This window comes from Sander lucioperca, chromosome 17 (genome assembly GCF_008315115.2).
Source record: "Sander lucioperca isolate FBNREF2018 chromosome 17, SLUC_FBN_1.2, whole genome shotgun sequence".
In the NCBI taxonomy this organism is placed as follows: domain Eukaryota; kingdom Metazoa; phylum Chordata; class Actinopteri; order Perciformes; family Percidae; genus Sander; species Sander lucioperca.
Genome location: NC_050189.1, coordinates 24,335,497 through 24,349,887, shown reverse-complemented (window position 1 = coordinate 24,349,887; position 14,391 = coordinate 24,335,497). Strand labels below are relative to the sequence as shown.

At 40.7% G+C, this 14,391-nt stretch overlaps 1 long non-coding RNA gene across 2 annotated transcripts; it reads left to right on the top strand.

Annotated features, from left to right (window-relative positions):
• The first annotated feature begins 4,281 nt into the window (after positions 1–4,281).
• Positions 4,282–13,772, top strand: LOC116039938. Of its 2 annotated transcripts, none has more exons than XR_004895582.1 (4): positions 4,282–4,504; positions 4,971–5,224; positions 6,676–6,779; positions 13,637–13,772. It is a non-coding gene; the product is annotated as an uncharacterized LOC116039938 (long non-coding RNA). The 2 variants fall into 2 exon arrangements; XR_004102537.2 differs by lacking the exon at positions 13,637–13,772 and adding an exon at positions 10,462–10,786 and having other exon boundaries at positions 4,283–4,504.
• The last annotated feature ends 619 nt before the right edge of the window (positions 13,773–14,391 follow it).

Sequence of the window (14,391 nt, the reverse complement as noted above, 5' to 3'; positions counted from 1 at the left end):
TCCACTGTGACCGCAGGGACAGCCAGCTGACAGAGAGCGTTAGGTCCCCGGCTGGGCTTTTTCACCTGACCGAAAAAGGAAGACGGAGAGAGGAAAGAGACGGAGCGGGACTGACTCGACGTGACAAGGTTGCAACGACGCTCTTTGAGCCAAAGCTGTGATGGCACCCTGCAAGACTCCGAGTGTGCAGGTGGTGTGAGAGGATCCTGATTGGCCTGGCGTCACGGCGCCGTTGTTAACGAGCCGGTGTGGAGAGCAACATGTAAATGGGATGATGTGAGCAGCATATCATCGGTTATAATTTGGCAATCATGGAGTAGCATCAATAACAATTAGCATAATTTCCACAACTTCACTACTTAATGACTTCATTCAAAATACTGACAAATCAAAGATGCTTATTTCCTTCCTACAAATAGGTCATTTACAGTCTGCTACAGACTGGATGAAGAACATCAAGTACTGCAAATAAAAAGTAACACAAGACCTGAATTACAAAATGACTTAATAGTTACACAGAAGTAAACACCTCTTAAATACTTCACCGATGCCATCGTTCATTAGCAGTCATCGTTTTTGCTTATGACCTCTTTAAATGAAGCAATGAGTTGTGAGCAGTTTAATCAAAGATTTATTTCCTCTTAGACATTTATATTTCATTTGAACAATTTTTGAGGACGGAAGAAGTTAACACTATACACAGTATTTCACAGAAATAAACAAAAAATAAACACAGTTTTGTTTGTTGTTGTTAGCTTTTCTTATTTCCAACTCCAGAAATTATCTCACGCTCCCTTTAATTCAGCTCTCAGCCACTCGTGGGGGTCCCAACTCTCAGTTTGGGAACCATTGCTTTAGAAAGTATAAAGCAAGCTATCTAGATTGTGTTCTTTTTATTTAAACTGTCCCATACTAGTTGGATGTAGGCTTCATAATGGCTCCATTCAAGCATTCTTGACAAGATGGCTTGGAAAGAGAGAAAAGCTGAGTGCTCTCTCTCCCTCTCTATGTATTCTCTCTCTTACTGTCTCTCTTATCTGCTCCTTGTATTTTTTGCAGAGTGGTCCTAGCGGATCATGGAGTTGTGTCTAAATCCAGTTGCCAGCTACTTAGCCCCCACCCGACCCACTCACTCCGACACAAGGGTGGAAGAGAGCATCTCTCTCTCTCTTTCAGACCCCAGCTTGAACCCATGTATCACACACAAGCCATAACAATACAATAGAATGGGCACGTGGACAGTTATTGTTTGTTTGCACTATTTATGTCAATGTACAGACTGCAGCAAATGGCACCATAATGCAATCATTCATTCTTGCCATCCTGCGCTCCCGTCCATTAGGCTAATGATATTCTGTAACCGTCCTGGGTTCCCTGGCTGTTGAAATCATGAATGTGAGAAGTAGGAGAAAGTAGGGAGACCGCTGCTTAATTGGAGGGCCATGATCAAATTCCAGTGTCTGGAAGCATCTGCCCTGTAGCGCCCTTGAGCAACAGACAGAATTCCTGGCAGCTCCAAAGAGGCTGTTGTTGTGATCAGACCAACATATGGAGTGTAGAAGGTGGACAGCAACAGGAGATCAATAAAGTATTAAAAAAAGAGGGTTGATGCTGTCAGTGTTCCTTATCATTTCAAAGCGCACATGCACCTTCAGTGACAATAACTCTCCATTTAAAGACCACAGCTTCTCTAATAACAGTCCATCTGAAAAATGACTGTGTTCACCAGTACCAACAGAAGCAAAACAATTGTACAGCAATGGAAAAGAGAGCAAAGAGGTGTTTCTGTCAGTTAACAAGAATCTGCGGCCACGCTAGCAGCTCTGTGAGGCTGTACAACTATGCTGAAGTTTATCAGGTATAATGTTTACCATATTCACCATCTTAGTTTAGTGTGTTTATAATTAGCACTTAACATAAAGTACTAAGATAAGGCTGATGGGCATGTCATTAGTTCTGCAGGTGTTTGGTCCAGGTGATCATTAAGGTTTGTCATCTGGGAACCATAAATGTCCATACCAACTTTTGTCCCAGAGATCTTTCACAAGATAAGTGAAGATTTTGACCTGCTGGTGGCACAAGAGGAAAAGTCAGGGGATCACTAAAGTTATTAGAATTCATCATCTGGGAACCATGGATATATATATATAGTAAATTTCATGGCAATCTCTCTAATAGTTTTTCAGATATTTCAGTCTGGACCAAAGTGGTGAACTGACAGACCAGCATTGCCAGCCACAGAGCCATGTCACTAGCGTGGCTAATAGTAATAATTTATTAATAATTTACACATACTTTGTGATATAACCAACATTTGGCTGCTAAGGGCTGGATGAAGATTCTTTTTTTTAAAATACATTTGGAAGTGGTATTGAAGGAGAACAAGAGCTACATGTTGCAGAGTTTCCATGGCTGACATATAACCTGGAAATGGAAAGAATGACCACAGTGTGTTGACTCTCTTTGATTTTGGCTTCTCTGATTTTCTCCTCTGATACATAAATAGCATCAAGTCAAGGCAATGTCCTGTCAAATTAATTACTCATTATCACCATACATCCTTTTAATCCTTATTTAGTGGGCACCGTTTCAGCTGAAATGCCAGTGTTATCCCCAAGCATTACAGATAATTTTGTAATGGAACTTTCCTCTGTTTGGACTGTCAAACATTTCAGCCCAAATCATCCTGACTAAAGTGCATTAAAATGCACGGACAGTCAAGCTATAATTACTGGGCAAAAATACCCCATGCCTTAATCCACATGGTAATAACGCAATTAAATGGGTGTTTCTTGGACTTGGTAATCTTCTGTGACAAGGCTTACAATTCAATTAACCCTGTTTTAACACTTTGTTTCAACTTCCTGTGAGGGTAATTTGCTTTAAACTTACTTCAGTTGCTATAATTATGCCTTAAGAAATGTCCCATTTCTGAATTATCAGTTGTTTATGTCAGTGAAGCACTGGTTTTCAGTGGATGGGATCTGCTCTTATCCAGCAGGATGCATGAAAGGGAATTTCTAAAGTCTGGCTCCTAACAGAATGATATCTTTGTCATTTATTATAATGATGTGCTGGCTTTATTGATCTCAACTGATGTGTCCGACTTGTTGCACTCTTACAAAATGAACTGCTCCAGAGCTCAATATGGGAAACACTGCTCAATCAACTCTAAAATCAAACCTCAATATTTTTGGCATTAGAATCTCTTCTTTTTTTCCTCTGATCCGTGAAGTATGATGCATCCATGATGAGAGAGTTTCAACCTGATACAATTTCCTATAATCTTATAGTACAACCAGAGCTGTACTCCTCCTGACATCTACCAAAGCCAACCACGGATCTAACCCATTTAATCACTTCTTTCTTGTTCTCTTTCTAAGCTCATGCTGGCTGTGACATATTGAGCCGGCAAACTTTCCATGTTCTCTAAGAGAAGGTCATTGGGCCAGGCCCAATCTAGCCTCTGAAACTGAGCCAAGATTTCCACTGCTGTCGTTCAGATTAGTATTAGACGTGAGCGCCTTTCCTAAGCAAATCAGACAGTGTGAAGGACAGAACCGTTCTTCCATTCAAGCACGCCTGCTTCTTGTTAAAGAGAGACAGGGCAATAAGTTATAGGACAATGGGAAGTTTGTGGGAAGTCTTTACATTTCATGAATGCTTATTTTTAAATGTTACAAGCCGGTTCACTATGTTAGATTAGAAACAATTGTATTACACTGCCAAGAACGATAGGAGCTGTCTATGGTCATAATGTATGTCAGTTTGTGAAAAGCAGCTATGCATAGACATAGGCAATATTGTTATAGCTGTGAGTAATTTGTCTAAGAAAGCTTTTCATGATAGCTTCTGGTTGCATGCTTGTTCCTAAAAGTTTGTTTTTTTATTCATAGTGGCCGATGGAGGTTTGCTGACATTTACTTTAATTTCATAGCAGACCATCAGAATCACTTGTTCCACAAAGTGCAGGGATTTTTTTCTGGGGTGACACTGGTGCAGCCAGGCACACACACTGGATTGAATACCGAAACATGATACAAGGACAGCAGGATGTAACGTTCACTGCTTAAGGACAACGCAGGACACACAGTGTCCTGTACAGATATGTGAGCACAGCACTGTGTCTGCACTGTGAATTTTGACACCGTTTGGGTATAAAACTCAACATACTGTAATTCAAGAGTTTTGTTGCGAGCATGAACAAATTTGGTGGATGAATTGGTATTGATTCAGCTCTGTAACACTTGGAAGGACAAACTTGCACCTGGATTCAATCAACGTTGATTGGAGAGTGGCAACATGCCCACATGCACACAACACAGCTGATAGGACACACCATCCGGTTCTGTGCAGAAGAAGTTGTAGCTCTTCCAGACCTGTAACCAATGTTTCCCTTCATAAGTTCATATTTAACTTGCAAGTCTCCAAAAGCATGATTTGACATATCTCACACATGGGTTGAGAGCTGAGCAGACAGCCCTGACGTGAACAAGACCTTTAAGTAAGTTGTATTTATGTTATTTTTTCCACAGAGAGGAGCCGCACAGAGGGCTAGGTACTGTTTTGCAGATTTTTGTGGCTTAATTGGAAATGTATCACTTATTGAAGTTTTTGGTCCTGAATTACTGCTTTCACTGTGGGGTTCAATTCAAAAAAGTTTTGCATCATTATACCCTCAGTCTGTAAATGCTGAGCAGTTAAGGACAAACATTTGGGTTGCAGTGTTTTAGCAAAACAGGTTGGCTTTAGCCCTGTTTAGTAAACACAATTCAAGATTTCTATATTGTTACTATAAATAAATGAGAAAGTTTGAAGCAATCTGGATCAAATGGCATAAAAGTTAGTTGTTTTGCATACATGTATACTGAAGCAGCTATCTTCAACAAGCACCGTTTTTCTGAACCAACAGCTTTTAACCAACAATTATTCTCTCTCTCTTTCTTTCCTCGTTTGCCTGCTTGTTGCAGACTCACATTTTAGATCCCTTGTCTGTGGACTTGTTGGCATGCTGGCCGCATAGCTTAGTTCTGGGATTATGTCAACGCCTTCAGCAGATGCTATTGCATTACATAAAGAGATATGCCATGCTGGAGAGATTCCACTCACTCCTAATGTGTGCATTCTGGCCATGGGCAACAACTTCACATCCTGTCCTATTACTGACATGGCAACCATGGATTCTGGGAGCATTCCCAAAGCTGCGTGGCATCACTTGTCAAAGGTAAGTTCTTGAAGTTGCATTAAGCAATCTGTGACAACTGGGGGCAGAAAGACTCCTTAAAAAACTGAAAGGAACAAGCTTTGATATACATCACCTTATTATTTTTTTTTTCAACTTTTATTTTTTATTGTTTTATATGGTTTTTAGTAGAACACAAAAGAACAGAACAAAACAAACAGGTCACTATGAGTATAACATACAATTATGCTGTTCATAAACTGTTAATGTCAAATCAGGGGTTACTCTCCCAATAATAGAGGAGTGAGAGGAGAGAGAAATAACTTCTCCCTCTCCTCTTCCTTCCCTCCCTACATTTCCATTTTTTATTCAAAATTAAAGCTCTGTTATCCATTACACATGCTTGTACTGCGGATCCCAATGAGAATCTGTCAACCCACCCGTCTGCATATCCCAACAACTCCAAACCAGAGCCAGGGCCTGTTGTCGAATTAGTGGTTGCAGTGGTGTGACAATTTCATTCTTCTGTTTCTTTGTAACTATTTCTGATTTTACTGTTTTCTATGTTCTTTCTATTGTATGATGTGTTTTTATTCTTGGTTTCGATGTTAAGCACTTTGGATACCTGCTGGTTGCTGTAAAGTGCTATATAAATAGTTTGATTGATTGATTGATTGTACTGTTACAGTAAAGGATATGTCTTTCGTAACTAAATACTGACATGCTATGTGTACATTTAAAGAGGCACTGGTCTTTCTTCTCCTACATACTGGCTGATACCTTGCACCACCTGATGTAATTTTAGTGTAAGAGATCACAGATCACATCTACAGTCTTTGTTCTATGAAAAAATATGAAGTACTAAGTTGCAGTGTTTTTAGTATAATATACCCTCTTTTCCCTCTTATTTTCTGCTGAGCTGCAGATTAGGAATAGTAGCACAAAGAGGGAATTTCATTGTACAAAGACCAGAACTTTGAAACACACCCACTTAATTAGCCTAGCTCAGATTGCTGAAGCCTCACATTATGTTTGTCCCTCATCCCCTTCTGTAGGTCTACATCAGAATTGTGTTAGCAAGTGTTCTCCAGGAAGAACAGGGTTGTCACTTTTTCAAAAAACTAATTGGAACTAACATGTTTTTTGTTAGAATTAATTTGAATGTAACCCATGTAGTCGTTATCCTGAACTACATTGTAGTATTAACGTTCTGTTCATTTGTGCCAAGCTAGCAACAAGCTAATGTTAGCAAAAAGTTATTGCTATTATGAGGAAGTTGCATTTTACCAAGTTAACAAACAGCCTTACCTTTAATCTGCAATGTTTCCATGGTGTTGAATCTAAACTGCTACCTCACATTACTTCTCAGATGGTTTGGTGTTATGATTATCTGTTCAGCACAATGCGCTTGTTTTCTCCATTTTGCGTTATCAAAGAGAACAAATAGCCTTGTAGCTGTAAGCCTTTCTCTCAATAAAATCAATTCTGCCCAGGTCTGATATCCCAGCGGAGGCACAGCAGGTTGTGTGACGGCAGAGAGGAACAGGATGGAGCGGCTATTTTTACCTAAAGCCCAGGAGTGAGCTCAACGCAGAAGGTGAGGCGGGAGGAGAGTGGAATTTGGGCAACGTTTGGGAATGTGTATCGGGTAACGTTAATCATCTGGACAGCAGAGACATTAACTGTGCATGAAGCTCGGTCTCTGGACATAGCATGTACTGTTCAAACTGTGTGTGTGTGCGTGTGTGTGTGTGCGTGTGTGTGTGTGAGAGCATGGTATATTTCTGTGTGAAGAGAGGACATACTGTGTGTGTGTGTGTGTGTGTGTGTGTTAGTGTGTAATTCCTGGGCTGAGGTGATATACAGTGCCCTGACTTACTCTTGTAGATGAAGTGCACTTTGCTCAAAGCTACACCCTCCCCCCGACCCCAATCCCCCAAAGGAATAGACTGTGTTTTCCAACTCACTTTTCGGGTTGGGAAAACACACTGATGAGAAAGGATGAGGCTATAGCGGCACACTCAGTCTTCGCGGCAGCCCCCGTCACACACTGACATCATTACAATTTCAACTCCAGTGCCTTCTAACAAAACTCTGCATATTTACAGTGTGTGTGTGTATACACTATTGTCTTGTTAACATTTTTACAATAGCTGCTGAGCGCCTTCGCATACTGATTGCAATATTGTTCCTTATATGCCCTAGTATAATGCCTACAGATTTGGAGAGTGCTGATACGGCACATTTCGCAGTGAAAGCGTCTGAGTCGCACGAAAGCGGAGCATTCACCCCTGAGAGAGCGAGGGGACTCACCTTTTGTTATTATTTTCGGAGGCGCCGATTTTTGCTGACCTACTTTGGAAGCAGGGATTGCTGAGGCACAGATCACCAATGCAAATGGAATCTGTTGCTTCCTGCCGGTTGGATTTCAAGGCGCGTGATGCAATTGGGGGAAAAAAACAACTAGATGTCATATACTTACTGCAGTTTCGTGGATACTGTCATCTTTTCATCTTTTTCAAAGCTTATCTAGACTCATTCTACATTTTCTGTGGTGGTTTTTCTCTGAGAGATTATTGAATCAGTGACCTTACATCAGTTTGAATTCTTGACGGCAACCTGCTTGGTTTACCTACAAAACCTTACATAAACCTGCTCGTCATTGCAAATGACAATGATCACAGTGTGACTTGAGTGCGACACTCCACCTGCTTGACAGGTAGCTGTCAAAAATACCTGTCATTCAGCTGCACAGCCTAGCCACTACCATCGACTCCATGTTTTTTACAAGGCATTTTGGTCTTGCACACAGTTGTACTGCAGCAAAGGAAGGCAATGAGGCCATTTCTCTCTTAAAACCATGTCATTTTGATGGGCAAGTGCCATTATGTAGTGCTGGAGAGACTGACTAAAAACTATCAATGTGATAATATTTTATCATAGTTTTTCTAGTATATAATATAGAGGTCTGTTTCTAGTGTGTATATATGTGTGTGTGTGTGTGTGTGTGTAAGCATAGTAGCTTTAAATACTATATATATATATATATATATATATATATATATATATATATATATATATATATATATATATATATATATATGTATGTATGTATGTATGTATGTATGTATGTGTGTGTGTGTGTGTGTGTGTGTGTGTGTGTGTATATATATATATATGTGTGTATATATATGTATATATATATATAAGTATTTAAAGCTACTATGCTTATATGGCTATGTTCAGTTTAACTAGTAGTAGATTATATGAATTTACATAAAGAACACTGTGTTCTGCAGAGGAAAAAGTAGTTAAAACTTAAATTTGAAGTGGGTCTCTCCCCACAGTTTGTATAACATGGACTGTTCGGACTTTAAAACCTTTTCTATCACCTTTTCATAAACATGCAAATGCACTTCCGTTTGAATTATTGTCAAGCTACAAGTACTTTTGCTTGTGGGTGCTGTCATGATCTTTTATTACACACTGTAAATGTAGACACATGGTGAGTGGCCATTTTTTTGGGGGGGGGGAGAACGAGAATCAGAACCCAGAGTGCCATTGCCATCCCTGCAGGGGATGGAGTGCTCTAAATGTGGTGTGCCCTTTGTCGCCACGTGTGAAATATGATTTGGCAAAGGATGTCATTTGAAGGGGCCCAGTTCTGCAGTTATGACCGCCTCCAAGCACTCTTACAGTCTCACTGTCTTTTCCGCTGCCTCTGTATCGCTTCATCTCTCCGCTATCTTATCTATCCTTCACACATTCTCTTACACCTTTTCTCGTGCTCCCTCCTCGCCTCCCAGTGGCCCTTTTATTGGGCTGCTTTAAAGCCAGATGTTCCTGTGCTGCGAGGATCAGGAGGGAGACGGGGGACAGCGGCAAAGGGGAGGGGCAAATCACTTGTAGCTTTAGAGTAGCTCATTTCCCTACACAATAGACTCACTTTCTCTCCAACCCTACTCCCTATTTTTAACTCCATTTCTCATATCCTCCATTTTTACCTCTATTTCTTTCCCTGCATCTCTCACATTAGAAACTCACAACACGCACCCACATACACAAACTGCCTCTACCTCCTCTCTGCCTGTCATGTAATGCGAGCGACCTAGTTCTAAGTTGAACCAACCGTTTGATTTGAATCGGGAAAGAGGCCGTTTTCAATAACACCGCACGCAGATAAGAGGTGTGATCTCAGTGTCCTGGGCATGTTTTCAAACCCTGATAATACTCCCCTCAAAATCTGATTCCCACAATGGCACACTGGCCCCTGTGATTGTCTGCACTTGAGCTGCAGTGGATTTGTTCCATGCTGAACTTTTGCACGGTGTAGGGGAATGAATAATTCTATTCTTATAACTGAAAATTATCTCAGACTTTTTTTTTGTAAAGTTTGGAAATGTCAGTTTGCCCAGTCCTTGGTCTCTCCTCGACGAAAATCAACGACAGCTCCTATTTTTGCAGATTATACAGACATCTGTGTAAAGAGAGGAATAAAAATTGCCGGCATGCTGAGTTTACGCCTGACAAACAACATCCACGCGGAGATCTGACACTGCAATTTGCACTTACACACAGAGGCAAATCCTAGCCTTATTCAGATACATTTCGAGTACAGCCCTATTTTGCAAATCAATCATGCAGCACAAAACAGTGGCGCAGACACTTATATTTTCCAACTGCCCAGAGTCGGAAAGCGGCAAAAAAAAAGAGATGTGGCAGGGTGTTTATGGAGAATATGAATGAAGGTAGCATGCAGCTTTTATGCCTCCTAATAAGCCCCCAAGGCTGGGGAACATTACGACTCTACAGTTTTACAACTGCTCAGAGATGTACATTGTGCTTCTCTTGGGTGTGTGTGGGTTTGCTGGAGAGGGGGGGGGGCGGGGTCAGACCAATAGCTGTCTACTAAAACGATCCCTGTGAATATCTGGCCATGAATCAAGCTGCCAGACTTCCTCTCACATGATACTCCTCACAAATGATATGTTCGATAAATACAGAAGTGTGTGTGTGTGTGTGTGTGTGTGTGTGCGTGTGTGTGTGCGTGCGTGCGCGCGGGCGCTTTTGGGGTTCATCACCGCAAATGGATTGGGATCTGACAGGCATTCCAATGAGCTGCTGCGATGGCGTGATGAAATCATTACCCCTCACTAAAATTGTGTTCACATTAAGATGATGTCTTGCAGTTTGTTTGTGTGTGTGAGGTTTCATGTGACTGTGCATCTTAATCGTGTCACATCCGAGCATCGCATGACGTTTTGTGGGTGTGTGTGTAGGTGTGTCTGCATAAATGTGTGTGCATTGTGAGGATTCAGTCAATCAGCAAACCAACAAGGGAGAACTGACGCAAGTGCATGAGAAAAGGTGGAGAAGTGATTTCTCCGACACCGATCTGAGATGAGGTTTGCAGCCATAACCAGGTGCCAGTGTATGAGCTAATTCAAAGTTATTGACATATGCTTGGCCTGTATCGTGTTTTGTATCTCAATGCTCATACTCCAGATTTTACAGCTGTTTATTTTTTTATATCCTATCCCTACTGTGGTTTGCAGTTTAAAATGTTGGGTTTATTTGTATATTGAATCAACTTGAAATGCAACTTGTCTAATTCAGACCATTTATATTAATGCTTGGATAAAATCATCATTGAATCTAAAATTGAAAGCTCTGTGTGGTGAATTGCCAAGGAATAAGTGTTTTTTCCAGATTGCACCAGAAAGTGGCACGGCAGATTTCATTCATGCGTCACGCTGTGACGGAGTGACTACTTTTGGGTCCTGCAGTGGCTACTGTTGGTTGTGGTTGGATTTGTTAGTGAGAAAATGGATATGAAGAAAAAAGCAGTATTGGCGTTGCCTCTCATTCAGCAGAGCAAGCTAGGCTAACCAGCTAAGCTTGCTGGTAAGTTCATGAATTAAAAAGAAAACTCTTGACATCTCTAGCCTCTTTTACTCAACAGACATTTTGGAGCATCTTCCAGTGAGGCACTAAATGTTCCACCATCTCGCCCCCATCATATCATCATGTCAAGCTGTGAGAACTGCTTGTGAATATACCTAACAAGACCAGAGACTATATGATATGCATACCATTTTAAAAGTGTCTGGGGTGACTGATTTTAAATTGTAAAATGTTGTAAATAGTCAATCGCAACATGTGTATCCCCATCAGTCACCATTTTCTATTTCAGTTCTTGTTCCAGAAATGCTGAAGCCGTGGGCTTGTTACACCAAGACAAGGCTGAATAGTCTGCATGTCGATGGCATTTTATTTAGTCTGAATCTCTAAAAAAAATTTGTTGACAGAAGTGCAAGGACAGCATTGTCTTTGGTATATTGATGTAAGTAGACTCACAAAGCAGGCATGAGAAAAGCTCTGTCCTGGACTTCCTTATCTAACCAGCTTTATAGCTTGCGCACTTCAAAGATGCTGAATACATTATTTTTAGGGGGTGTTATTCAAATGTGTTGATCCCTTTTGGCCCATCATAAGCATATTAATATATATAGTATTTTGTCACACAAATGGCTTCTGGTCATTGAGGCATAATCAAACAATGAATTGTAGCGTGCCACCATAAACGGTTGAAAGCCAGGACAAAACAATGTAATATTTATGCGTTAGAGCCATTGTTCTGCAGTGCATTATATGCCTGGTGTTTACTGTTTAGCTTATAAGTGCATAACTGTGGCTGTCGATGAAACTTCTACGTCCTTAAATTGTGAGATATGCATTCTGTATCACAAATTGAAAATATGGTGTTTTTTCTTTTGCATTAACATTTGGCACATAAGCCTTTTATATAAGAGTTCCAGTAGCCCTGTAATAATAATAATAATAATAATAATAATAAAAAGAGCTAGTTGTCCTTTTTTTCTTTCTTAAAAGTAAATACTTTGATGTTTTGAAACCCATTGAACATGAACCACTTTGATTTTAGGTACAAAACTCGCCTGCAGTATGATTAGCTGTGGCAATGCATATCTCCCAGGATATCTGCTAAATCGGCACCCCACAGTTTTCCAGAAAGATTACACACAGCACGCGCTGTGCTTTCAGTTAAGTCTGTGCAATTAGAATCTGTGCATTTGCCTCTTTGGTAGATTGTAGAAGTGAATACATTGCTTTTGCATTTTAATGTTAGGTAGTGCTAATTTGCTATAGTTTCATTAAAAAGGCAACAATATATTAACCACACAGAGATCAATTTCTTAGCATCAACTTTTAGAAAAATGGTGTTGTTGAGGTGTTGTGTGCATTCACATTTGTTTTCACATTTGTCTGGATGCTTTCATGTGTACAGTGCTAGAAAGATTGATTAAACCTACTGTCTGCGTGTATTGTGTTTGGTAGCCCTTGCGGTGTGTAGAAATATGGACACTGGGTGTGCTGGCTTTTTGATTTGGTGTGCTGCTGTGACACTACCTGTAGGACCAATGTGCCGCCTCCATTGAACAGCACAGAAGATCGCGAGAGATGCGTAACTATGCAAAAATGCGAAAATGCAATCACAGGAGGCAGATCAATACAGGGTCACTCTGATGCTCTATATATTTAGCATTGGTTAGAACACATTGCAAGAACTCTGTTATTCAGTTGTAACTGTTCATTCCCACACTGCAGTCTGACACACAGACATTTTATTGTATATTTCCACTAATGTATAAACACTCAGACACCGTCACATTCCTCCGTTAATGCTTCCCAGAACATACCAGCCGATTAAATCGATGGCTTTCTAAAAATATTTAGCGTAGAAAGGATCAATGTGAACGATCATTCCCATTCTCCTCCCATATGTAAACACAAATAGACCATTGATGGTATTGAGTGCCCTTAGGACTCCATTGTTATGTTGCCTTGCTGTCGAGGTGATGCTGCTGCCAGAGTCGGTGCGTATAGCCACTACTACTAAATCTGGCTCCCCTTCCCTCATGCACACCCAGCTTTTTATGTCTCATAATGCAAGGTTGAGCTTGTCTCGCAGAATATAAAACCTCAGGCTTAGAATAATGCCTGTGAACGGCGGCGCGTGCCCTGTCAGAGACACTTAACGTTGCGGTGTGATTATGTTGGGAGATTTTTCTCTGCCGCAACATTGAATAAAGGATGTATTTTTCTATCTACGCTGCCGTGCCAAACTTTCTAACCCAGCTGTTGCCAAGTCGTTTGCATTCTTATGAAGCCATTTGATCGCTATCTGACTGTTGCTGCACATAGGGATGAGAAAGCAGTCTGGAAGTGTCAGCTGTAGTGTCTTGGTAGCACCCAATATGACCTGATTTCCTCTTGTACTTTGTGAAACGATTGCTTTTCTTTCTTTTCGCTGGGCCCTTTTCCCCAACATTAACATTTCAGTCCAGTGTTCCAGTTAATCTGATAAATTCTCAATCAGGTTATATGATTAACACACTCTGGTTAAATTTCTGTTTTATTTTGTTTGTTTCACAGGGTTTTGATCTGTTGAAAGAGGTTTCTGTTTTGCCTGTGATGTTGGGGTAGATCAGCTGTTCAATCAGGGATGGTAAAAACAGCTTTGGCATCATTATGTCCTCTTAGCAGTGAGGGACTGGGCACTGTTAAGATGTAGGAGGATGGATAGAATAGTTCTGCAGTAAATAATATTTTTTTTTTTCTTCAGATAGTTATTTTTGTTTTTGCCTCTGTTTCTTTTAAACATTTTTGTGAATACCTTCTCAACATGGCATCATGACTTTGCGTAAACATACACGCCACTTTCCTAAAGCCAAGTGGCGTGTTATCTATACGCATTTTGAGCTATCCGCGTGTATATCTACACTCTATACAGCAGACGGCAGTCAATGGAAGACAAACGGCGTTGATAAACACGCTGAAAAGCGAGTGTGCGTCTTGATAACATGCCAATAACGGCATACCAATTGGCGTGTCATACATACGCCACTTCATAAGATCAGTCTGACCTTCTAGTGCCAAGCGACATCATCTGCCTCTTATACAGGGTGGCGGCCCAACATACTCCAAAGAAAAATCTGTTGGTTCTGCATCTGTTGTCTCAAACCATTGAGAAAAGTTAAGTGTTGGTTAATGGACTTAATAAGATAATTGCAAGTCGTAGTCTTTCTACCGCTATTTTTGTCTCTCTCTCTCTCTCTCTCTCTCTCTCTCTCTCTCTCTCTCTCTCTCTCTCTCTCTCTCTCTCTCTCTCTCTCTCTCTCTCTGTGTGT